The sequence below is a fragment of the Numenius arquata genome, chromosome 5 (genome assembly GCF_964106895.1).
Source record: "Numenius arquata chromosome 5, bNumArq3.hap1.1, whole genome shotgun sequence".
NCBI lineage: Eukaryota > Metazoa > Chordata > Aves > Charadriiformes > Scolopacidae > Numenius > Numenius arquata.
Genome location: NC_133580.1, coordinates 63,940,092 through 63,967,350, shown reverse-complemented (window position 1 = coordinate 63,967,350; position 27,259 = coordinate 63,940,092). Strand labels below are relative to the sequence as shown.

The following is a 27,259-nucleotide window of genomic DNA, read 5'->3' as shown; positions in this document are numbered from 1 at the left end:
CACCTTGCTTACTGTCACTTTTAGTTCTGCTCTGCACTTCCCATCACAGTCAGCATTCTCTGTATCTCATTTTCTCTTCTGCTTCATTCAAGCATATTTAAAGAGAAAATAAGCACCGTCTGAATCTTAAGCTTTACCCATGCCTTTCCCTTCACAATAATTTCTCCTATTTGCCCTGCATTTTTTACTGTTGACCTTCCAGCTGACTCCAAATTAAATGTTCATATGTTTTCTATTTACTCCCAAATCTAGTCCTGCTTGTTCACATTTATTCTTGCTCATCTCCCTCTTATTTGCCTCTGCCCATATCACATCACATCATCCTCAACTTCTTTACTTTCTGTTCCTACTAACTTCAATTCTCTTTCCATTGCCTACTTCTTGCAGCCCTCTGCAACCTAAAATTCATTTAATTCATTCTTTCCTCCCCATCAGCATTATTAATAGTCTTCCACCAGCCAGATTAAGGAATAACTTCATTGCTTTTCCCCATCAGCTCTCTCTGGCAATAGTCTACCAGCTCTTGGAACTACTCTCCTCTGTAGACTTTATGAAGCTCTATTATCTCTGTTAGAAGGTTCCACTTTTCAAAACTAAGTAGTTTCAATTACCTCTTTATTGGCAGCCTTGATCTTTGGTCTAGATGTCATCCTTAACATACATTACATAAAATTATGGAAGAGCAACTGTAGTAAAAAGCATTTCACTACTCTGATCCATGTTCTCTTTTTACCTCCCATCCAGCTTTTTGTTCGTCATCTCTTCATGCATTGTATCTAAATTAGATTTTCAGTTCCTTGGGGTACAAAGACATCATTTTCATTTATCTGTAAAGCACCATGCATGCTTATGGCTCTGTAGAGATGCTAAATATGTATATCCACATTTATTAAAATATAGATGCTTTTATCTATTCATATAGTGCAGAAGCAACATGGCAGCAGTTGTACCCATTTAAAAACTATTTTCCATCTATAATAGCTATAATGTGATATATTTATAGTAGCCACATGCTGTTCACTCTCTATTTCCTAGTTCGTATTTACATTGCTCTTTCTGGTTTTATTAACTAACACTGCCCAAAAAATAAAAATTCCAGTTTTCTCTGACAGCGTCAAAATCTTTTTCTAAAAATAAATTATAGGGGTAACACACAGTGGTTTTATTGCTTATCCATATTGCGTGATCAGAATCTTGGTGAGTGTAGGTTGCTGTACCCACTCAGGACTGCTCCTGCCCTCCAAAATCTTGTAATTTAAATAGTCCTAATGATAGTAAAAATTTTAAGAATTTTGGACACCAGCATTCTTGCTACCTAACTTTAGAGGCATTGATGTATTTGCTTTTCAGAGTACTAGAACACAAGGTCTTGAGAAGGGAAGCTCCTTATTATTTTGAAAATTTTGACTGACAAAATTAACATAATTAGAGCAAGCATGCATTCTAAAAGCTAGGAGGGTTTTTAATGCAAAAAGATAAAATGAGGATACTATCAATCCAATTATACCACATTTTTTCTATTAACAAGTGCAGTAACAGGCTGTAGATATACTCTCCTTTGTAGTCAAGCATATTTATTTCTTGGTTAGACAAAAAAATAAGTAGGCATGTCCACATCCCACGGCAGAATCCACACAGGCCCCTGTCATGACCCAGAGCTCGTTGCCTGAATGAGCCTGTACTAATCATTTCAAAAGTTAGCTCAAAAGATAAGGAATTATTGTAAAGTAGACACTGTATGCAGAGCAATTAAACTGTTCTGCTTCACATAACACTTAATAAATGGTTAAGCATTTAAGCATTGAATAAAGTCAACATCTTCGAATATCCTGCTTTGCAGGATACCTGAGCTGAAAACTTGAAATGGCTGCTTATTTGTGGGTCAGTACATACAGAGTGATCTTGAGAAACTTTATGCAGAGTAGCAGGAGGGAAGTTACATGGGGATAACGTTACTGGCATTTCTTCACAGTGCCGTACAGCTGATGGATTTAACATATATATTGTCCTTGCATACAGGAACCTGTTTCAACCAGTGTTCCACCATGGTTTGTACTGGATAAAATGATAAACATCAATTCAACTCGATGTCAAACTGCAAAACCTAAACCTGTATAAGGTTGCACTGGTTACAGTCAGACCACATACATGTTTAAAAGCTTTGTTGGACTGAATAAATGGCAAAGGTTCCTTTTACCCAACTTTTGATGTCTTGCATATAGGCATCTACCTCAGTGTCCCCTTCATTGCCTTACTATGCATGAAGAGAACTGCGTCAATGAATGCACTAAGGTGTGATTCATCAGATCTACTCCAACTGTTTACTTCAGGATAAGCCATTTTACACTGTAAAACAACTAGACTTGGTAAATTAATCCCATTTCATCAAACAGTAAGAACTGAATGTTTACTCCTTTCTTTACATCTTCAGAGAAAGTAAAATCTAGGTATCCTGTCTACAGCCTTGTAAGTAAACCAAACTCCTTGACAAAACTGCTGTCCGATGCCAACGATTACTCTCCAGATATGGCTTTGGGCCAGATAGGGCACAGCCCAGGAAGGGCTGTCCAAAGGCAGCCAGAAGATGGTCTCCCTGCTTCAGATAGAAGCAGGCCCTACCACTCGGTTTCGGTGCCAGAAAACGGTCCTTTGCATCTTCTACTTAGCTGAAGAAAAAAAAGTTAATTGGCATGGGGGGACAAGTGTAAATTGCAACTTTAAATGGAAAGGAAGAACGGTAGCTTTTAAACGAACATTTTAATGAAAGTATGAAAAATAATGCAGATGGAAGAGTGGCTAAAAAAACCTGTTAAATTTTGATATGATATTCATGACTGTGATCACTTTGGACAAATATAACAGGGAGACTAGCTGTTACATAAATGAAATGGCATTTTAAAATACAGTTCATTTGATACACAGTGAGAACATCTACTCCCTGCAAACTACCTCAGAGAATACTACCAACAAAACCAACAAAAGGAAGGTAGGGAAGGAATTTCCAGAAGGTTGGAAAATGGACCAACTCTGTTTCTATCAAAACGAATGGTAAAGCACCTTCTAAAAAAAAGAGCTTCAGCAGTGCTGAACACTTTTGGCCCTCATGACAGAAAGGCAGAAGCTGAGCTATAACGACTTAACGGCCCCGTACAAGGATGAATCATTACACAGAGATCATTGTGTATGGGAGGCTGTATTCTGTAAGGATATTATGAGGTGTAATGGTCAGGTTTTCAGGTGCACTCAACTTTACATCCTTCATAACGAGAAGTACGAATGACGAGCACTTTTGAAGATCAATGTGGTTTCTTTGCTCAACGAAGAACTATGGCTCTACAAAACTAAGATGAGAAATAATATATGTATGGAACACCTTTTAATCTGTTTCCACCCCAAGCTGGGGAGCAGAATTAAAACTACTTGCTTTCCTTTCAGCTAAATATTTTTTTTTTTAATCACATCACTTTACTCTGATCTACATGAGTTTTAGCTTCAAGAATCATTGGTCATTGCTGAATGCAAATAAGCACCAAGTAAAATTATATTAAGTTTGCACAATTGATCTTTCATCATTTTAAATGGTACCTTTTAAAATTTCCTGTAAAATCAGCCTGAAATATTCCCATCGTTGACTGTCATCAAGTAGAGCAGGGTCACTTTGGGAAAACCCATTCTCAGTGATGTAAATTATAGGGTTATTATATGTATCCTAGAACAAGAGAGCAGAAGTTTTATTCAGAACAGATGTAAGAAAGCCCATAAAATCAGATGCATTACCCTCTATCTTTTCTAAGCTACAAACTAAAACTAGTTTTCATCAAATTGCACTGACCCTATTAACTTAATTTTCCATGAGCTGACCTTTTACGACTAACAATGGAAAAGCAAAACTGTGCAAATATCCATGAAGACAGTGAAATGACTTATTTTAATGAGAAGACTAAAATATCTTTCCTGCATTAGCATCTGCTTATTGTCACTGCTCCTTAACCCCTTGGTACTGGCAGTCACCACATGTCTCACTGCCAGGAGTAGATGCATGCCAGGAAAGCCTTACTGCTGGCATCAGAAAGATCATTTCTGGAGTTCAAAAGATGATATAACACTGGTGTGTCATTTCACACTGTAAAATAGCTATCAAGTACAAAGGCAATAGGAAAACACTAAGGCTCTTACTCTTTATAGCCAGTGTGCAAAAATTAAATTAAGAATCTCAAGGTGACTTGTTTATTTATATCTTGTACAATGTCTTATGCCATCCAGATGGGCTCCTCAAAATAAACCCAAATCACCAGTATTACTCATTGGATTCTCAGATCCCCTCATTGGCCAGCTAACAGTGGTAAAAAGGTCCTGTGAGCCTTAGGTCATTCCTTGATATAACACAGAAGTCACAGCAAACCCCATGGTTCTACAGTCATCCATAAACTCCCAGGTGCAACAGGCCAAGAAGGATCCATTATTTGCTCAGCTTCATAGTCCACTGCAACACTTAGCCTCTTGTCTGCATTTCTTGGTCTTAAGTTTAACAGTTCAGAGCAAAGAAGTCAGCAGTACCCATGATCATAATTTTTTCCTCTTTAGTAAATTCCAGAAGCCTTGATCATAGAATCATAGAATGGTTAGAGTTGGAAAGGACCTTAAAGATCATCGAGATCCAACCCCCCTGCCATGGGCAGGGACACCTCCCACTAGACCAGGTTGCTCAAAGCCCCATCCAGCCTGGCCTTGAACACTTCCAGGGATGGGGCAGCCACAGCTTCTCTGGGCAACCTGTTCCAGGGTCTCACCACCCTCACAGGAAAGAATTTCTTCCTACTATCTCATCTAAATCTCCCCTCTTCCAATTTAAAACCATTACCCCTTGTCCTGTCACTACATTTCCTGACAAAGAGTCCCTCTCCCGCTCTCCTGTAGGCTCCCTTCAGATATTGGAAGGCTGCTCTGAGGTCTCCCCGGAGCCTTCTCTTCTCCAGGCTGAACAACCCCAGCTCTCTCAGCCTGTCTTCATAGGGGAGGTGCTCCATCCCTCTGATCATCTTCGTGGCCCTCCGCTTGACCCATTCCAACAGGTCCATGTCCTTCCTGTGTTGAGGACTCCAGAGCTGGACACAGTGTTCCAGGTGGGGTCTCATGAGCGCAGAGTAGAGGGCTACAATCACCTCCCGCGATCTGCTGGCTACACTTCTCTTGATGCAGCCCAGGATTCGGTTGGCTTTCTGGGCTTCCAGCGCACATCGCTGGCTCATGTTGAGCTTGATGATGAGTAACTCTGCTTTGAATGCATTGCAGAAATCTGGGACTTCGTGACAGCTGGATAGTCACCACCAGTAAACATTGTCCTGACAAACCCATCTAACGTAAAGGACAAGTACCCTTTAATTGCTTTTTCATCTGCTACAGAATTTGTAGAGGTTCGACCAATCTGAGTTCAGAGCCATAGACACAAGTCCACATTGTTTTCTCCAAATAGTTTATTGCAACTGTGTCAGGCTTTATCGCATTATAAGCTGCTTTGTAAGCTCTGGTACCTATGCTGGGGCTATATGTTTCTCACAACCACCTATAGCAACAACATCAGGTTCATTAACAGTGATCAATCAGTCTCCAGATGTTCTGAAGCAATACTTTGCATGAATATCAAGGGTCTCAGTGATCTTTTCAGACCTCCATCCACTTTAATCTTCTAAGGACTGAGGTAAGCCAAAGTGATACAGGGACCAGAATGCCATTTCCCAGGTTATTGATGATTTTGCTGGAATAATTGACTCCTGAAAATATTAAAAGAGGAAAAAAAAAAAGGTTTAACTCAACTTTCTTACATTTTAACACATGAAGAAACCTTACTGCACATTTTCTCTGATATGAGATGCAAATATTTCCTCTCAGCTGCATGCTGACTACTGTTACAAGACCCCAGAGTTGGCAAAAATGCTCAGCACACAAAATCTTCCAACCAGGCACATAAAATGAAATGAGGATGCAAATTTTCAAAATAGATCAGTGGACAGCAACTCCCCAGGAGAAACATAATTCTGATGGGTGCTGGTCACATGAAAATATAATCCTTTCATTTAAATGCCTGAACGGCAGCCTGGCTGCATGTACAAGACGAAAGCGTGTTGGAAAAATCCTGACACTTGAGAGCCTGACAGGTAGATTTGTTCTAATGAAAGCATTGCTCTCCTTGAGAACTGTGTCTTTTAAAAAGTTTAGTGCCACACTCAGCAAGGTAAATAAGCTGATCTTTTATGATCTGAACTTGGTTAGCTGGGTGAGCTGTTTTCTCTAGACTGTTCCATTCTCCATCACCATCTGGGCCAGTATCAAGACAAAGAAGCTATGGTCAATGCATTCAGTAAAGGTGTAAATTCAGCGCTTCCCTCAACAGATCTATATGACACTTAAGGCTTTTCTTTGGGCTTTACTAGATTTTAGATGGAGTTTAGGGCACTGGTCCCTTCAGCCACCAGCTTGAATGGCTTGGCAACAGTTTATCCAAGAAACCAACTCTCTTCCTTCTGTGCTGCCGCTGCTGCAGACTGCTCAGTCCCTCTAACTGCAAGAAAGAATTAGCTCACCTCTCTAAAAGCTCATGACTTCCAACCTTTCTTGTCCCCCCTTGATAAGACAGAGATCAACTTTAATTTCCTGGATGTGTTGTTAAAGCTGACCAGTACTGAGGATGTATTTCTAGAGGCTTAAAAGGAATTCACCTTCTGCTCAGATTTAGCAGTGGCTGACATGAATGTTTCCTAAAGGACTATTTTTATGCTGCTGAGAGGTCACTGTAAGTTTAAATATTAGGATACCTTAAGCCCTCATATAGGCATTTCTAATTTTGCTTACATCCAAACACAACTACATTGCTTTTAAGCCTTCTGAAAACACTGGATATTGCGAAACACATCAGAAGCTCTGGTTCAAAGAGTATCAATTAGCTTGCTCTTTTACTTGAACTATCTGGTTTAGTGCGGTAATTGGAAAAGGCCAACAGTGGCCTTGAATTATTATTTGTTAAGCTAAGAGGCTCCAGCCAGGAATAGGTTTCCATCATGCTGGTGGAATGTAGAAATCAGTCAGCCTTTGCTTCAGAGACCTGGGCTAAATATATCAAGCTGTTTAAGAACATTAGAAACCTAAAATCCGTAAAAATTTCATGGGTCTTAGACTACCACGTATCCTAATAAGACATAGGTGCTTATGAAACGTCGATCCCAAGGCCACGCCGCATTGAAACCCAGAACTGAGAAAGGTCTAAAGAAGTTGAAAACACAGAAAAAAGGAGAAGGAGGAAGACTAAGTTACAAAGGTTAGCAAAATGTATGCTTAGAAGGTTATGTATGGTTTAGATTATTATTCTTATTTGTTTCTGAACCAGGGATCTTGTTTAATCCAAAGCAGAAAACTTGTTAATTAGTAAATATGTTTGTACTATATTGTATTATATATTCCCCAGTATTTTCAGGTTCATCTTACTGTGTATTGATATTTAAAAATGCCAGCACAGAACCCCATACTACCTTCTTGCTAAAAGGAAAATATTAGACTTCAAATTATACTAACTTCAAATGACTGATCATACCGGTTCCCATCAAATGGCTTTTTTAAGACAACATTTACTGCAGCAATCAATGATGAACCCCCAGATTTAGACGGTGCCTTCTCCTAAACAAACAGGTGCATACACATCCTTTAGCACAGCAAGACTCTATAAGTTTGTTTACAAAGTAATTCACAATAAATCTCACAGGTAGTTTGCTTTTCCTTCCAAATGCAGCACCAGAAAAACACATTAAATTTAAGGAGATACGTGCTTGAGCCTGAGAATGTACTCATGTAAAAGAGGAAGGAATATACCAGAATTTATATTTAGAAAAGTAAAATCTTGCCATTTGCAAGCGCAATTATACGCAAGTAGAGGTTTTTTTTACTGTTACTTTTGAACAAGGACCTATTTCACTTCAGTGGGACTGGGTGTGTTTCACTTCAGTGGGACTGCAAGGTTTACTACATAGAATCAGAATCAGAATCAGAATCAGAATCGTAGTGGTTGGAAGGGACCTCAGAGATCATCGAGTCCAACCAACAGTAAAAAAAAACAAAACAAAACAAAACAAAACAAAACACCACAAACAAAACCACCACCCTCCACCTGAACACACAACAACAACAACCAAACCAAAAACCATCACCCACCCACACAGCACCCCACCACAAACCAGTAATCTTGGACACTAGAGCATGCCCTGAAGAACCATGTCTACACGTTTCTTAAATACCTCCAGGGATGGTGACTCCACCACCTCCCTGGGCAGCCCATTCCAATGCCTGATAACCCTTTCAGTAAAGAAATGTTTCCTAATATCCAACCTGAACTTATAGGCCAATAGGCTTAAAGCCAATAGGCTTAAACTGGGAAAAAAGAAATCCTTTGCTGGTGCAGGATCCTGTTCTACTATAGTGAGAGTAATGCTTGCCTAAAAGACACTAGTATTTCTCATTCTAATTTTCAGATTATAAATTACTTAGTACAATTTGTAACATTTAAGCGCAACCAGCTATCATGCATTTTTTACATCTCAATTGAACACCAATATTGGAAAAGATTTACGCTTTGTGTTAGGAAATGAAGAGAAACAGAACCGCACCTCTGAAAAATGTAAATGTCAAGTCAAATTCCCAGATTGTCTCATACCTTCCAGAGTAGCCTGATTTAGTTTCTATGGCTGTATCTGTGGGTCAGATAGAAGCAGAAATACAGAAGAACACATTCTTCCGAGAAAGTGTGTATATAAGGGTTTTGCGGAGACACCTCAAAATTTTGGGATTACAGACATTAAGGAGGATTTTGTTACTGGAAAGTGAAGGATTGCTCTTTGCTCCTTTCTGTCATCTTCTCTCCCTGTCCTGATTCCCTACCTTCACGCTGAAGTGAGGCGTAACACCAAATTTTCCCAGACTCAATACCACCCCCCCCCCCCCCTACTTCTGTCTCCCTCCACACTGACACCTGGTGTTTAGCAGCTAACTCCTTCTGCTCAGGGCACCTTCGAGGGTAAAAAGAATTGTACAAAAATATTTTAAAAACAAACTCAGTGTAAGTTTTAACCCAAAACCTGACACGGCTTAGAAACAATACTACAGCCTACAACTGAGGGAGCTGGGACTGTTTAGTTTGAGGAAGAGTAGGCTGAGGGGAGACCTCATCACCCTCTACAACTACTTGAAAGGACACTGTAGAGAGGTTGGTGCTGGTCTCTTCTCACAGGTAATTAGCGATAGAACGAGAGGGAATGGCTTCAAGCTGCAACAGGGTAGGTTTAGACTGGACATTAGGAAACAATTCTTCACAGAAAGAGTGGTCGGGCATTGGAATAGGCTGCCCAGGGAGGTGGTTGAGTCACCATCCCTGATTATGTTAAGAGTTGTTTAGATGTGGTGTTGGGGGATATGATGTAGGGGAGAACTTTGTAGAGTAGGGTAGATGGTTGAGCTCAATGATCCCAAGGGTCTTTTCCAACCTGAATGATTCTAGGATTCTATGACAAAACATTGCTGCTTTAAAAGATCCTACCCACACCGAGTTAGAAACAGAGTGGTTTTAAAGGTTTTCAAATGTCCTACATCTTAGGTGTGAAATTGGTAGTGAATCAGTTGGTGTGAATGATTTTATTTGAAAGGACATTGCTCTAAGCTTTCTAATTCTTCACATGCTCTTTGTAAAAATGTTTATATAGAAGATGATGGCCTTTCCATGCTATGCAGTTACAATTGCTTCAACAGATCACTGCACAAGAGAAGTGAACTCCTGCCTAATGAAAGCTGGCCTACTTGGAGTTCCTCCAATGCCCTTTCGCTAAATGTAAAGTTCATAATATTAATCAGGCAACTGCTTATACTGGGGATCAAGTGAACATTTTCTGAAATTCCAGCTGAGTTTTGTCAAAATGTTAGCTTTCCTTACCAAGCGCATTCAGAATGTCTGCTTGCTGTCTCCCACCCTGACGCCTAAATAACAAAGCCTGTCATTCAGGAGGCAGCTCCGTGGGGCTGTACAGCGCCTGAAGCCCCAGCTGAAGGAAAGAAACCACAAGGACTCAGCCAAATTTAAATTCAACATTCCACAAAAAAGGCATTCCTAGGGAAAGGCAAGCTGTGCCAGTGAAAGTGGGCCGCGTATTGTAAATTTTGGTGGCAAAGGGAAGGCTTCCATTCAAGCCTCTCCAGGGTGCTGGCAGGGTTTTTGCAGTCATGCTCTGCAGGAGAAAATGGCTGGTTGGTCTGTTTATAGCAGATTCACCAGTCTACCCCCCTTTCTGAATTCTTGAAACAAAGGCTCCTCCACTCTCTAGTGAAAACTGTAATCTCCAGGATGCAGAGGACAGGCTGATGTCTATTGAACAGCCAAACTCTACATGACCAAAATTCTGCAGAAAAATATTACTTCTGCTGGTATCTTCCTAGGACAGATCAGGATTACCTGAAGAGCATTTTCTAAGAAATTCTTTCCTTTTGTAGCCTTCCATCTTTGCAATCTTCAAACCAGGGAAAGAAAAGAATTGCCAAGGCAAACGCTGTCCCAGATGTATAAAGATATATATCTTCTTGGTAGAACTGAGATTCAGAAGAGCAGGAGGCGGAATTGAGATTCAGAGGTTCATCCAAATCTACTTTACCTTTTCTCCCCAGAACATTATCCTCCCAGCATACAAGAGACCTCAGCCAAATACTATGATTCTCCCATCCTTTCTGGTTCAGCTTCAGTTGCTTTTATTCTTCACAATTCTCTTTATTTCTTTGTTCTTCCATTCCCTACTTTCTGCAGGCAAAGCTGCCATTTCCTATCTTCCTAGTAAGCCACCTTAATCTTTCCCCAAGTCTATACCAAGGGAATTAAAATAAACAAATTAGAAGTGCAGCAAATTTTATATCTGACTTTTAGCAACCTGACCAGCTTGTTTATGTGCTGTATCCCTTTCCACTTTTACATCTTCTGCTAGGACTGCAAAAACTCTTCAGAATAGGGACTGTCTTGTGCTTGTCAGAGAACTAAGCACGTTCCGAGCTGAGTCCGAAGAGCCCCCTCTAATTTGCTAAAGAAAATATCTGGGTAAAATATGTCCCTCAGTGCAAAATAGTTGATGTGAAGTTCAGTACATCGGAGTATACTGATAAACTATCTAAATGCATTTGCCAAATAAGATACTTGTCTATTGTAAGCCATCCAAAAATATCCTCGTGGCTAGGATCCCTGCAAGTATAAACATTCTGATAAAGCAAAATGATTTAGAGTTACAATTAAAAAAACTGGAGTAAGCAAAAAGATACATAGGAAACATAATACTAATCCTATCCCAAAAGATTGTGCTATCCAAGGGGATCTAGAATATTAATTAGTAAGTTGTTGCAAACCTATAAAAAAATCATCCCATAATTACTCTGAAAAAAGTTGCAATTTCAAAGCTACACTGCAGAATAGCATACTGGATTAATTATGCCAGACTGCAGCAATAACCTTGAATTAAAGCTGCAACCTTCTATTTTTAAGAAACAATTGCCTTTCTGGTTGATGAAACCTGTCGTCCCATCAGGTAACAGACGTGACCAGGAAAGAGAAAAGCGATAATGAGTCAATCCAAGCTGTTTGATACATTTCAAATCTTCCTCCCACAGAGTGTAGCTGCCACAAGCTACATCACCAGTCTGGTTCTTGAAAACTCGATCTCCTCCCTGATGGGTGAATGTGTCCCAGACATTAGCGCCCTTTCCATCTGCATTCCAGCCTTCTGCTTGAAAAACAAAACTTGGTCGTTACACTTTTGACATCAAAAGACATATGTTGAATGTAAATATTTATCACAAAGTAGGCACAAACCCCTCAAAATCCTATGAGCAAATCAAGCAGTATTCCCTCCCCCATTTAAAGTCACTAGGAACTTGTAAGCATTAGTATGTATTTGCATTAGGTTATGCATTTATTCATAATTTTGCTTGCTGCTAATGATTTGAAAAATCCTGTTTTAAAAAGCATTCAGAGTTCTGACACTCTTCATACTTCCTTAGCCAAAAATCAGATGTTTGCAACTCTTGAGATATTATAGGTTTTCACAAAGGGCATTTTCTAATGCAACTTCCATCCATAAATGTAAAAGATCAGTCCATATCAAAGAAAGCCTCTCGGGTATGAGAAATACATCCAACAAATAGGCACTTATGGCTTTCTGGATGTCCTTTGAAAATCCTGACAGTCTGTTAAAAAGAAAGGAATGCCATTATGAGCCATGGCCCTAGGCATATACAAGCTGAATTAATAACACAGCTCTGCAAAACTTCTGCTTTTTCCTTAGCCAAACGTTCAGAGAAATGAATTTTGAATCCTCAAAACCCCTGCACCATTTCCTTCACTTTCACAGTTTGGGGAAATTTCTTTCCAATTCCAAAATCGAGATAGACAGATTACCTTTAAAATATTCAAAATTTAGCCGTTGTTTGAGCTTACACAGTACTAGTATCACACAATATTTAAACCAAATAAATGCACCTTTCTTCACGACAAGCTTTTTTGTCTTTCCAGACCAATGCTGTAGCTGAGGCAAACATTTCATTTTTAATGTGGAGAGCTACGTAAACTTACACCCCTGAAAAGTGTGATTTTATCATAAAATTCCAAATAACCCTTAAATGGCCAACCTCATTTACCAGCAAGATTTTTGAGAGCCCCAGTGAATGCACTGTTCCAGGGTTACTCCTTAAAAACTAAAATGACATTGTGTGTTAAAATTGTGTATAAATTAAATATCAGTTGGGTTTTAAGATTAATAACTATATAATAGCTACGTATCAATCCTCAATAAAAGCGTTTTAATAATCAATTAGTATCATAGAAATTAGAGATGGAGGAGAACTATTAGGAGGTCATTGAGTCCATCCCCTGCCAATGCAAGATTGCTCCCTTAAGTATATTCAGTACTTAATACACATCTGTCTTATTAAATCTAAGTTTAATGCAAGGTTAAGCATATTGAAGACACTTAATTTAAAGCATTAGTAAAATTTGTAATATCACTTCTATAACCTAGCTTTTCAAAGATCATTGTCACATTTCATGTTCTTTACAGAATTTTATTGCGGCACACGAACACCGATACATCTACATTTGGTTGGTCAGTAAATTAAACTGTTATATGGGACAACCTTCAAAGTAGGTCAAATTTTAGATCCAGACAGTTTGAGTTTCTCTTAATCTCAGATTTTATCACAGACTCTGTGTTCTGCCTGTACAGTCCTTGGAAAAATACAGTACTAAAAGTTTTCTACATCCTGCTTCTGATTTCAAATATGCCTCCTGAAATAAATAGTCATTTTAGAAGAGTGCAGAAAATAAAAAATAACAGTAATTCTTTGGTGGTGCCTAGAATTTAGAAGCTTTTGAGAGCAGGCTTCCTATACCATGTTGATATCTAAAAGACGGGTAGACGTGGTGCTTGGCGATATGGTTTAGTGATGGTTTTTGTCAGTGTCGGGTTGATGGTTGGACTCGATGATCTGAAAGGTCCCTTCCAACTCAGGCAATTCTATGATTCTATGATTCTATGATATGATAGAGCTCCTTTTTCACTACAGTTGGAGTGAAGGGAAGCCGAAAGCTGCCATAATGGGCAGCTAACACACCTTCATTTAAGAAACACCAGCTAGGGCAGATGCTGAAGGATTTCTTTTTTGTCTGCCTTCCCCCAGCAAAGGAGGTGGAAGGGAGAGGGAGAAGCATTTGATTTTCAGCAGAGTATGATGGTACTACTCCAGTGGCCATTAGCCATTAGCCTGAGTGGGGCTGTGGCAAACAGAGTATGGGAGCTAGCTCAATGAAGTGTAGGAAGCCACCTAGCCAAGTCAAGAGAAAGCTCCACATCCACTAAGGCATCCCGCTGAGCCACAATTAGTCTACTTTGCTTCAACGAACGGAGCCTGCACCTTTGAGCTCGCTCAGGAACCTCCACACTACACAGCACTTCACAGCATAGACGCATCCTCCAAGTTTTAGTGAGCTTCAGGGCCGGGAAAGAACAGCCATGAGGAACCGATTTTACATTTCGAACGCATAGGTGAGACTGAGCCAGCAAATCATCACGTAACATGCCATCAAATGATTAATATAAATTAATGTCATGAAACGTGATGCATGTTCCCCATTCTCTGCAGTTATTACAATGGGATAAGATAGAATGTTTTTCTGTTTAAGTGAAGCTAGTGAAGCAGGAATATTACTGATCAGAGTATTTAAGTTTTCATGTACTTTTCCAAGTAAGTTTTTCTTCTAATTCAGCTGTGCTTTCACCTTTCTGAGTGAAATTTTCTTGGCCTGGTCTCTGCCCAAAAGGTGAAATTTTGTTTGAATTAATGCAGTTCAACTATTTGGCATATGAAAGAAGTGAAGAAAACCACTTTTACCATTACAAGAATTTTTTGCAACTTTCCCTCTCTCTTTCTCTCCAAAAAAAAAAAAATAATAAAAAAAATCAAGCAGAGAGTTGAAATTTAGCATAGAAATGGCCCTCAGTAAGAAGAAGTGCTTTTGAGTGTTCTGGTGCAAATTGATTTTGATTTGACTGAGTCATGAACCTTTGAAATCTGCACTTTGAGCATGCAGAGTACAATTGGTATGATTTTTTAGCACTTTGAAATATACAGAGTGGCGAAGGTTGTGCTGTGCATAAATACATAGCTGACAGTAAAAAAATAAAGTAGCCTGTCAGCCCTCGCCCTCATCCGCTGTGCGTCTTGTGGTATGTGCAGCAACTGAGTTTGGACTCTATAAGAACTATTGCTCCAATCGCGCTGCCTCCAAGTCGGCAGCTGCACAGCTTCCACAGCTTTCAGGAGGAGGAATTCCCCGTCGAGTTTCTTACTTCTGTGGGAAAAGGGTCATTTGAGTAGTGTCTAGACCATATTATGGATTTTTTTTTTTTTTTTTTTAACGTTTCTCCCACTCAGAAGCCTTAGGAAAGCTCATTAAAAATACATTAAGAGAACATTAAAGTTGCACATCTAGCCACTCAAAAGGCAGGAAATTATAATGACATTCTATATGCACACACAATTCACATTTTAAAAATTAGTTAGTAGAGCTATGTGCATTGCAGGACTCGAGTTAGAATCTGGCCCAGAATATTGATTCCCCGGGAACAGCGAGCTGTTCAGTCTATTAGATGAAGCTAACTGAGCTCGTTAAAAGGTACCAAGCACGGGCAACTACTCTCGCTTTCAGCAATAACCAAGAACTAAAGGCTACATCCTCAAAGACAATTTTAGATCTACAGCTCCCATTTAGGTACCGAAATCAATGGGAGCTAAGTGCCTGTATGCTGCGGGGTATAAGATGAAAAAATCAGATATATGTGTATTTTAAAGGTCTCTAAACACACATTTATGAAGGGATAAAGGTAGGGGGAGGGAAGGTTATGGCTGTGGGTGTCCCTGTACCTTATGGGTTTGCATTTCCTACTCTGCCACATATTTTCATATCACGCTGGGAAAATCACTTTATCAGCATCTCCATTCAGTTGGGAACATGACACATGTCCCTGGGGGAGGGCCTCCTCAAGTCCTCTCAGCTCACTGTTTTTCATACTCTTTAGAGATGAATTCCTCACTGAGGACCCCCTGTGAGTAGATATGTCTGATGAGCTAGTTCTCCCATCCAGTTTTGGAATAGCCAATAGTAATCTACTTAAATTAGCTCTAGAGAAAGGAAATGCACAAGCAGTACTTGGAAAATTACTTATTTCTGCTTTTTTCCCCCCACTCCCAATAGCTAGTGCAAAGTTCCTCCTCCATTTCCATTACCTCACTGTATTTCTGAGATTAGAAACATTTTTTTACCCTCTTCTTACTGCTCAGGCCAGAAGTGTTTAAACAGAAGTGCTACATGGATTTGCATCAGATGTAGCATCTACGTAATGAGGCGAAGAGCAAACGGTGTCCTGCCTGGATCCAGGCTTTTCATTCCCTTAAAACTTCCTTAACACTTTGGCAGCTAAAAATTGACACCTTTCAATTTGATATGCCGCTGTAGCTGCACCCCAAGCAAATCCAACCGGAAAAGCAATATCCTCTGGCACCGGCTGCAGAGGACAGGCGAATACACAACATTATGCGATGCTATGGAGATGTGGGCTTCATTTGCAGACAACGGCTTCTGGCTCGATCACTCTTCCACTTGGTACAAGCAGATTCTATACCGAAGACAAAAATAAACCCTGTGCGGCTTCACACACTGCAGGGCAAGCCATGCGCTTTGCATATCTCGGGATTAAAGCGGGGAGGTTCAGTCAGCTAACGGTGAAAGTGGAAAAGGCAGCGGTGGAAAAGCCCAGGGTGGTCACGTTAAAAGGGCTCCACCTCCCAGAACAGATCGCTGTTCCCTTTCACTCCCTTCTCACCTCCTACCTCCCAGCCAAAGGACTTTGTGGACCCTCTACTCAACATAAATCCTTTAGCCACCAGGCAAAGAGTCATGTCCACCCCTTTCATTCTGTCGTGGTTTCGGCCGAGTTTACCAAAACCGGACTGACAGATGGCCCTTCCCCCCCTTTCCCCCCCCAAAAAAGAGGAGAGAGGAGGAGAAAGAGATAAAGGAGATTCAGAAGTTTAGAATGAACTAAACTACTTTAATGAAAAATTAATATTAAAATAAAAATAAAGAAGAAAATAATGAAATAGATACAATATATACAAAACCATATCAAGCTCCCAGGATGACAGTCACATCACCGGCAGGCACTGGGGAAGTCCCAGACTGGACTCGGTGACGGATGGGAACTGGATTCCAGCTCTGGAGTCAGGAACACACGGATCGGGATCAAAGGCAGATGAACAGACAGAGTCCTCTCTGGACGTCGGCCATCGCAGGAAGGGGGCTGACCCTTTGATCCCTCAGCTTTTATACTGAGCGTGGGGCAGATGGGATGGAATACCCCAGTTGGTCAGGTTTGGGTCACCTCTCCTGTCCGCTCCTCCCCACCGATGTGACCCCTCTACGTTTTTTCCGTTTCCGACCCTCTAAGGGGCAAATAACGAAATGGGCTGCGCTTGGTTGTTATGGCAGTAAGGATAAGCAAGGGCCTCCCTGCACACCATTCCTTGGCACGGAGCACAAACATTGGGCTTATCACTCTGAGAACGAGCAGTTTTCTCCACAATCTGCCGTTAATTTCAGAGAGTTAGAGGAGGCCTAGCTAGGATGTAAAGTTACAGAACAGAAAATTGGTTCGGTTTTACTTCAAACCGGGACACATTCAGTAAGCTTCGAAAAACAGCAGCACCCCTTCTTTTCTGGCATCGAATTTTTATTTTTTTTCTCTCCCAACACCAAAACAAGCAACCTGCAGTAGGTGAGAAAGGGTGTTTTAGCCATCACATCTTTAGCAGTGGACACCAATGAGTAGAAGAGGAAGATTTGTATGGGAGTACAGACAGAGCAGCTATTTTCTTCCTTCTTTAAAATCCCAGGGATGCTCTTTTTTTTTTTTTTTTTCTAGAGCAGCAATGACAACCTTATGGCATGTGTGCCAGAACCAGCATCTGCAAAACAGCCCTCAGGTCTCTCCTCCACCTTCTGCCGATGCTGTTACCGCTCCCCTGTCAGCAGGCTGAGAAGGGGGCAGCAGCAGGAGGCTGGGTACCACTGTAACAAGTGGGACCGGCTGAAAGCAGTTTACCATCCCTTCCCAGAAAACTGCAGCACCTGGCACACTAGATGGCACTACTGCGATTTTTTGGTTTTTATTTTTTTTACTTACAGGAGTTTTTTTTCCCCCCTTTTATTATAATACAGATTCACACTGCTTTTGCCAAGGTCAGTATCTGCACTTACTGGACTGCTCAGCAATAACATGTGATCGCTACTATTTTTGCTTCTTGTTTACTTTTCTTGCGCCTTTTTGATTTTGAAATCTTTCTGGGTAAGGACCTACTCCTGCAAAGCATTATATACACATGTGATATTTTCTTTGATAACAAAAATAAGACAAATCTTACCATGCACAGAAACAGCCACTAATACAGTTAACACACATTTTTCCAGAAATACACACAATGAAAGAGTCAACTTACTAGGAAAAAAAAATCCTTTGAAGAGATGCAGAGAAGCTGATTTAATTCCAGAGTGCACATTGCAGAACCAGACAGTGCAGATGCAATGCAAAATAAATCAGGCTTTCACAGCAGGCGTGCATTTCCTCAAGTGTCTTTCAAAGGAAAGGTAAAAGCCCCTTGAATACAAAGGAACAAAGGGGGAAATGAGGCACAACACACCAACTTGTTCCCAAAACACACACTGACACATGGTCTAGGCAAACATACATATCCTTTATGCCTTTTATACAGATCACAGAATCATAGAATGGTTTGGGTTGGAAGGGACCTTAAAGATCATTGAGTTCCAACCCCCCTGCCATGGGCAGGGACACCTCCCACCAGACCAGGTTGATCAAAGCCCCATCCAGCCTGGCCTTGAACACCTCCAGGGATGGGGCAGCCACAGCTTCTCTGGGCAACCTGTTCCAGGGTCTCACCACCCTCACAGGAAAGAATTTCTTCCTACTATCTCATCTAAATCTCCCCTCTTTCAGTTTAAAACTCTTACCCCTTGCCCTATCTCTCCACTCCCTGATAAAGAGTCCCTCCCCATCTCTCTTGTAGTCTCCTTTAGGCACTGGAAGGGGCTCTAAGGTCTCCCTGGAGTCTTCTCTTCTCCTGAAGAGAACAACCCTAGATGACTAAAAGCTGATGCCATGAACTAGTTAATGTTCTCTGGTCGAAGCAGCCTCCTCAGGCTTTCATTTGCAAGAAGGTAAGCATTGGACAGTTAACAGTAAAACTCAGCAGGGACACCTTAAATCGTGATTAATAGGTATTAATGAACCAGAGTAATTATGCATATTTTTACATCATTAAATGTTATTGGTAGGTATCTTTGAAAATTTAAGTGACATTAAGTCTTTTCCCAGAAAATCATGCAATTCAATTTCACAAGAGATATAATAAATACATAACTCAATAATAGTGAGAGAGGGGCAGACAGGAGATAGTAGCAATAAAAGCACAATAAAAAGTTTTATAAAAATGTTTAACCATAAAAACAAGGCTAAAAAGTGTCACTGCTGATTCCCTGGCAGGAATCAACAGAGACAGAGATGGGTTTTAGGAGAGATTGAGTGGGAGGAAAATATTCCATAAGCAGCCTGGGGAAGAGTGAACAAAATTTGCCTCAGAGGTTAAGGCAGATTCACAGTAATGAGATCGCAGGCTTTGTCAGATAGGTAGGCAGATACAGAAAGACGCAGCGCTTCAAAATTCAGGGAAGCTGAGTTTATAGCAGCTAATCTCCCATTCTTCTGGTAACCCCATTTCTACATTTGTGACCACACTTCTGGTTGTATTTTCACTGAATTTCACTGAATTTTTAGAGTTGGAAGGGACCATAAAGATCATCTAGTGACTCACTCCTTGTTGCAGTAGCGGGATTTGCAATTATATTTCCATTAGGCCCTTAGGATGCACCCTCCTTCTTACTCTCATAATTTTCTTTACATCTAACAAATAACCTGACCTGACCCCAACCCGAATTTCAGTATTTCACTGTCCCGTTGTTTTATTCAACACAAATAAATACAAAACTATAAGAGATCTCAGTTCTACCAAGAGGGAATTTTTTTCCAGATGAGGTTTAGGGTTTTTACATTTGCACCGACACAGACTACACATAACTAAATGAGCTCAAGCCAAGTATTCCTAGGAAAAATCGAGCAGTTCTTGGATATCCAAATGTATTTGGATAAAAATATTTTTGGCAAGTTAATAAAGACCAAGAGCAACTGGCTCTGATGCTGAGGGTCGGTAACCCAACTTTATAAAATGCTAGGTGTTATATTAAGGTGAAGGATGAACAGGCTTTGGCAATGGGCCCTTAAGTCATGTGGGATTAATTATTATCAGAAGAATTGTATCGTGTCAAAATGAGTTTTTCCTGACTGAACTGATGTTTCCTAATGACGTATTATAAATACGTTTAATAGTATTCACTACAGAATTTAGAATTTAGACTTTGAAGGGGGTGTGAAAATTAAAATCTCTTTCCTGAAATTTTATACTGTGTAGGAACAAGAAGGGTACAGCTGCTTTGGAAACAAGGCTGTACGTCTCTGAAACAGCCAAAGATAGAAGTTCACATATTCTGTGACTTGTCTTTGAAATTGCTACTCATAAATTTAGCTTCTTTCCCTGGCAACATAATGGAACAGCTATTGAGAAAACAAATTTACTAAAACACTTTGAAGTCTGCCAGACAAACTTGATTTTTTAATAGTAATACAAAATTAATGAATAGAGAGCAGAAGCTATACTGTCACATGCCTGAATTTTTGCAGTATACTGGGTTTTTTTTCAGGATGTTTTAGCACTGAGCTTAAGGTGTTCTCAATTACGTTATGGAGACAGTTTCCACCTCACACTGTGGCTGCAGTAGAAGACTCCTAACTTTGATCCTCTAAATTGAGCCTTAATTATAAGCCTCTGCTGGATTGTTGATTAGCCTTTCTTCTCCCATCTCCGATGTGTCAAAATTCTGTTCCCAAACTTAAATCAAATTGGAAATGAACTATCATGTTGACTGAAATGAAGGGTGATGACAAACAATGAAGGGTAATGATAAACAATAACTTTGAAGGGAGGCATTTAGTGCAGTACACAAAGATTAGTATTACTTCTGATCTCATTTAATAGCTTCAATAATGAGCTAGAAGAGGGAGTAAATGGTACATTAATGAAATCTGCAGATCTATTAAACTAGGAGGAGCTGAGCACACTGCTGAAAATGGAGAAATAATACAGGGGGTCACGGGAAGATTAGAAACACAGGCAGAATATTGCAATGAGATTCAGTTTAGAACACAGAAGAATAATATTTGGATAAAAAAATCAACAGATGGTAACAGGTAAAAAGCTGGAGAGCTGTAATGCTGGAAGAGATTTAAAACTAAGAACATCAGGAAAACTAGGCAGGAGTCTGTAACTGAGCAGCAGAAAAAAAACAGTGAAATCTGGGCAAAACTGTTGAAGAATAAGCAAAGAAGTAATGACTCATCTTAAAGCAGCTCTACAAACATCAGCTCTCTTCTGCATTTAGTCCGGGCACTGGAAAAACAGACTATCAGTCAGACGGTTAGAGGTTTTGCAACTACGGAATATTTTCCTGGAAGAAAACTTAGAAGTAAGCCATTCATTTAACAAACACAGTGTTGTCCTTCATGAAGTGAATGACATAACAGTGAGCCACTGGCTAAAAGACAGTAAAAGAGCATGAGACTGAAGAAATAAAATATTCTCCCACTGCTTCTGGTAATTGCATCATGCAGCTTGAATTTTTTGATATTGCTGAGGAAACTGCCAATGTAATGCCAGATGCTATGAGCTTTCCCATACCAGATAGATGTGCACAATATCTCAGGGAGCTAAAGCTAGTTGTGAGCAAGTTAATTCCAGTCGAGGAGCTCACACAAATTGATCTTGCTGGGAATAACATTACACAAACTCTAGCTGAGCGCCAAACCAATGTTACATCACTGTACCAGAGACGGTTTCGAATATTCTGCGTGGCACAGCATTAGGATGTATGCTACGTCTGTAAAGTCATATTCCATATTGGTCATCAGTCTTCAAAAGTCCTTGGTAGCTCTTAGCTGCTGAAGGCATCGTCCTTTATTGCTGAGTGCCTCCATACAGTATTTTTAAGTGGGCTTTGCCGCTCAGGAGTTTGTCACTGTCACTATGTCGTGACCCATCACTGAGTGTGCAGAGAGCAGGGCATTGATCCACAGCTTTAAATTTGCACACTTCAGTAGAAAAACCTGGAAAAAGCCCTTTCATGTAAAACCATGCTCTGTTCATTTATATCTCGGCATGTCCTGCCGTTCCACACTTCTGGACTGTTCAGCTTCTAAGTGAACAAGCTTAAAAACAATGAGCTGTCATGCAAAAATGTCAGGATGAAAAAGGGAAGATACATATACATACATACATACATATATATATATATATATATATATATGAAAACCAACAAAAAAAATACAACAAGCATAAACAGACTCCCTGGTCCCTTATGAAAGCAACTTGTTTGCTGAGACAGCACCCCTTCACTGAAGTTTTGGGGAGAGCTGCCTGTTTTCCAGATATTGAGAGTTTCAAGACCTTTGTAGAGCTACCAACTGGCAAACTTGCTTGATACGATTTTGCCAGGAAAATATCTGCTGTACCTAATCAGATTGGCTGCAACTGGTAAGAATGACACATCTGAATGACTTTAAACTAAACTTGTCAACATTTTTAAAAAAGAAGGCAAGGAAGTCTTATGCGTGCATGAAAACAATATAGTTTCCCTATTTATGTCATGGATCTGTAGGCTATTTCACTACACAGCTGAATTTTCAAAATCATGTACATATAACCTTCACTGCACACACCGAGTTCCGCTTTAAAACCAGTATGCCCCATGTTTTTACAGTCCATGCACTTTGAAATCCCAGCACCTTATCCAAGGGTTACCTCACTCTAGAACATCATTTAAGTGTCCATATGCCTACAAATCTAGAAGTCAAATTTGACCCTCTTGAAAATTTGGGCCCACTATCTGTTTTGACGCTTCTGAAACTTCTCCCTCATTAACAGCTAAATCATATTTACCCTTCAAATCCTGTCACATCACTCGTGTTTTATTCCTGGGAGATTATATAGGTGATGTCTATATTATTCTCCCACTCTAACACTCACAACTTACATATTACCCAGCACAGCACGGATCTTTTTTGCTTGCTTCTGAGCCCACAGGCCACCACCAAGAAGAAGCGAAAGCAGGGCAGAACTTGGGGAGACTGTAGCCCCCACCCCACGCACCCACCCCCGTGCAGCCCCCGCTGCCATTGCGTTCCCGGGAGGCAGAGGTGTGTGAATTACAGAATAAAACCATAGAATGGTTTATGTTGGAAGGGACCTTAAAGATCATCGAGTTCCAACCCCTCCTGCCATGGGCAGGGACACCTCCCACTAGACCAGGTTGCTTAAAGCCCCATCCAGCCTGATCTTGAACACCTCCAGGGATGGGGTGTCCACAGCTTCTCTGGGCAGAGAAGTGTGTTCCCGTCACATCGTACCATGGCTAAAAACATTGATGAGAAATCTGAAGGCTTACAGGGATGATGAAGCTTTGTCCTCATGCTCTATCAACCCTCCACTGGTATCAGTGGAAATCACTAGCCCACGTCAACCAAATTTGACAGAAATTATGTGGGAAATGAATGGATAGGCTGATATTGGTGTTGCAACTGATGGTAAGCCTGAAAAGTAGATGCAACTGTAATATCAGGCACCAGAGAATATACTCAGAGGAGACACATTACAGATGCTGATACTATGGGAAATGCTTCAAGGAAGATGCATAAAACCACATAAAAGCAGAAATCAAAAACCTCAAATAAATCTGGTTTTAAAACCGAATGGTCATAGAAGCACTTTTTTTTATTTCTCAATTCTATGCAGGTTTTCTCACAAAGACACTAATAGTCTAGAAATATTCTTAACACTTTTTACTGTTTTTTTTCCTTTCAAGGTTTTTTTTATTATTATTTATTGTAACACATACATAGAATAGGAAAGGATTCTGCTCAGACCAATTTTATACTGGAGATATATTGACTAAACCAAATGTTTTCAACATTTATGATATGCATTAAGTCCTGTAAAGTCCCACATTTTGTTTCCAGAATTAACTAGAAACAGTGTGACTAGTTTTTATAGCAGTGAAACTGTCTTTCATTTTCCTTTCTTACAGAAATGCTGTTTCTAATGTCACTGGATATGACTAATGACATTGACTATGACTTTAGCAAATACGCTTGAAAAGCTTCTTCCACCAGTCAGGATTAAGAAATCCCATTATATTAGTGCATTTACATAAAATTCACTTCCCTATATCAGCAATATGGAACTATCTACTATTAAGCAGCAGCACACTATGAGAGACAGTAGTTGATATTACTTTTCAAAAGATTTGTGCTACGCCATTATGCTGTAAATATTTTTTCCTTTTGCAAGAAATACTATCCATTGTACTCTTCATTTTTATCCTGCAAAATATTAGTGAACACTACTGCTTGCACCTGGAAAGGGAGATAAGTAGTACAGCAGTACTTTAATTTGACAAAGTAATCCAAATACCTATTTGTAATTCAGTAAATACAGGTTATTTTTCAAACAACTTGTGCTTTATACATATATTTTTGGTCTTCTAAACAGTATTACAGATGCGCAGTGATGTCTCAGGATTATGTTATTCTGGGAATATCACAAAACATGTACCTGACCCTGAAGCTAAACTAATAGAATCAAAAGAAAAAAATCAATACAACTGTTTAACATAGTTCTCTCTTGCTTGATTTAAACACATAAATAAAAAAAAAAAAGATTAAAGGATTTGGTAGGTATAATGGTGCAGCACTGACCTTTTCATCATCACAGAGGTTGTCTACTTAACAAAGAAGTCACACAGATGAATACAGTATCTCATTCAATTTAAACTCTTTAGATCTTTCCTCGTGTTTTAGCTTGATGCAGAGAAAACTGAACGTTTGCACGGTGTAGATGAAATCATACACATTTTCCCCTTCTGATGAAATGCTAGTTAGAATTTTATAAGCGCACAACAAGAAAAAAAGTGGAGTTTATGGGAAGCAAGTCTACTTTTCTATCCAAGTCCTTTGTATGTCTCTCTCTTTACTGCCTCTTTCAAAGGAGGCTGGTGAATAGACCTAGTGATGGTTGTTGTATTAAAGCTTTTGGCTGCTGAGTGAGCGATATCCAGTAGGAGGCAACAGCCACAGTTGTGAGGATGTGAAGGCTGGGTGAACGTTCACACCCAGCTCTCAGAAACTTTTCTGGTTCCTTACATTCCCGTGGAGGCCTGTCGAAAAATAGTGGATGTTTCTGGAATTAAAAGACTACATCATGATCTATGACATAGATGAGATGGGGGACACAAAGGCATCCTTTTATTTTCTTGCCTTCGAAAAGTAGATTTTGTAAATTACCATTATTTTAGCAGAAGGCATACAGCAGTTTATTAAATGTATTTAAAAACTCTCCGCTGGTGGTGCTGCTATCCCGCATCACTTTCCTCTCAGTCTGAGCCAAGGCAAGAAGCTGTAGCAACAGAAAACCGCTACCTTTTATGTGGACTATTACTACAGCTTGTCATTGGTTTCAGCTATTTGTTTCCTTGCCAAAGATTGAGTAACTTTACGTTGAGCTCCAAGTTCTGCAGCGGAGTGCGCTCTACTGATTATAAATTATTTTTATACTCCGCTTCTGGCCTGTATTCCTGATCTTAGCGTCTGCTTCGTTTTTTTAAAACAGCCTTTGGCAGCAAAAGGAACATGGCAGGGAAAGTTTAGTTTGGCCTCTGAACTCTAGCACGGAGCCTCCCCAGTCTCCGCAGGAACAGCCCAATCTGGTTGACGCAAAGAAGCTGAGAGGGGCTGAAGCGTTCTCAAGGCGGACCAAATCTTTGGCAGATTACACAACCAAACTCTAACAGGTTCTCTGCTGAGCTTATGTGAAGTGTATTTCTTCCAAGGCTTATTTATACTGGCTCCAAATTTTAATGAATCTTAACAGGTAAGGCAAGAGAGGTCTGCTGACAAGCATGTGTCAGTGGTGTCCCAATTTCGATTCGCTTCTTCAGTCTCTGGAGATGCTAAAGTTATCTTGTTTTCTTCCTGCAAAAAAATCTCATGTTTCAGACACTTCTGATCCACACCAGGACAAATTTGAGACTGAAAGGAAAAAGGCAGTCAGACTGCCAGTCCAAAACAAGGGGTCCAAAACTGCCAAGGGAGGTTCAGGTTGGATATTAGGAAGAATTTTTACACTGAAAGGGTTATCAAGCGTTGGAATGGGCTGCCCAGGGAAGTGGTTGAGGCACCACCCCTGGAGGTGTTCAAAAGACGGGTTGACATGGTGCTGGGGGACATGGTTTAGTGATGGTTTTTTTATCAGAGTTAGGTTGATGGTTGGACTAGATGATCTTGAAGGTCCCTTCCAACCTAGATGATTCTATGATTCTATAATAATCTCTGTTTTTTAAGCCCCATCTTTCCATATTCACTGTTTTCTTCCTTTTACATTTATTAGTGGGAAATTCCTCAGAGTGCCGTGGGAAAATGCAAATTCTATCACCCCTCTGGCAAGTAGAATTCACATTTTGGACTTTACATGGACACAACCTCTATGAACAAAATCAACACAAGCTTTCCATTAAAGTCATTGGAAGTTGGATCAGGTCTTAGCTTTCACCAATATAAACCATTTAATCAACCTGAATAAAAGAAGAAAATATAACACATGAATGGTACCCTATTTTTTTCCTCCAACAAAATGCCTTTTTTCATATAACTGCAACTGATATTTTAAAAGCTATTTTCTCAGTCTTCTTTCAACATGGTTGATCTTCCACTATGGCAATGGGATGTTAGATGGGTATTGCAAAAGGGATTGGGATTATTTTTTTTTCTCTCTCCCAATCAAGATCAGCCAACTCCTCATTAACATATGCTATATATAAGATTTCTAAGAGTTTTCTAAAGACTGCAGGTTCTGTATTTCTCTTGCAACTACAGCAGTCTTGGATTGATGCCGAGAACAGACCAAAGATGTGTATCTCTCAGCATGCTCTGTCATGTGCTATTGGTTATAAAGCTTGCAATTGTTATACAGCTGGATAAGTGCCTTAAGCATTCCTTTGCCATTCAAGGAAAAGGTTTAAACAAAACCAAACCTTTGTTCTCCTAGGAAAGTTTGATGAGAATGTCAGCATGACAAAGCAAGCTGGGAATATTTCCTTAAGAGAAGATCTTGTGACTAGTATAACTTTTGTTTCTGGCAATATCTGGTTATTTGCACGGAATACTTTACAGACATTAATTTCTCCAGGCATTGGTTTATTGTCTCTCCTATTTAAAAAAAGAAGGTGATATTAATTTTTTCAACTTTATTTTTCCCTTGAATATGCTGAGTTTTCAGATGAGAAGAGTTCACAGATGGAACAATGGAAAGAGAACACAGTAAGTAGGAAATAACACTGTCAAAAGACAAACAATCCTTAAAAAAAATCAACTGACACCGATTGTTTCCTGCCACAATACAGTAAGCA

At 39.9% G+C, this 27,259-nt stretch overlaps 1 pseudogene; it reads right to left on the bottom strand.

Annotated features, from left to right (window-relative positions):
• Positions 1-4,525: 4,525 nt before the first annotated feature.
• Positions 4,526-21,701, bottom strand: LOC141464621 (cytosolic beta-glucosidase-like; annotated as a pseudogene).
• Between the last annotated feature and the right edge of the window lie 5,558 nt (positions 21,702-27,259).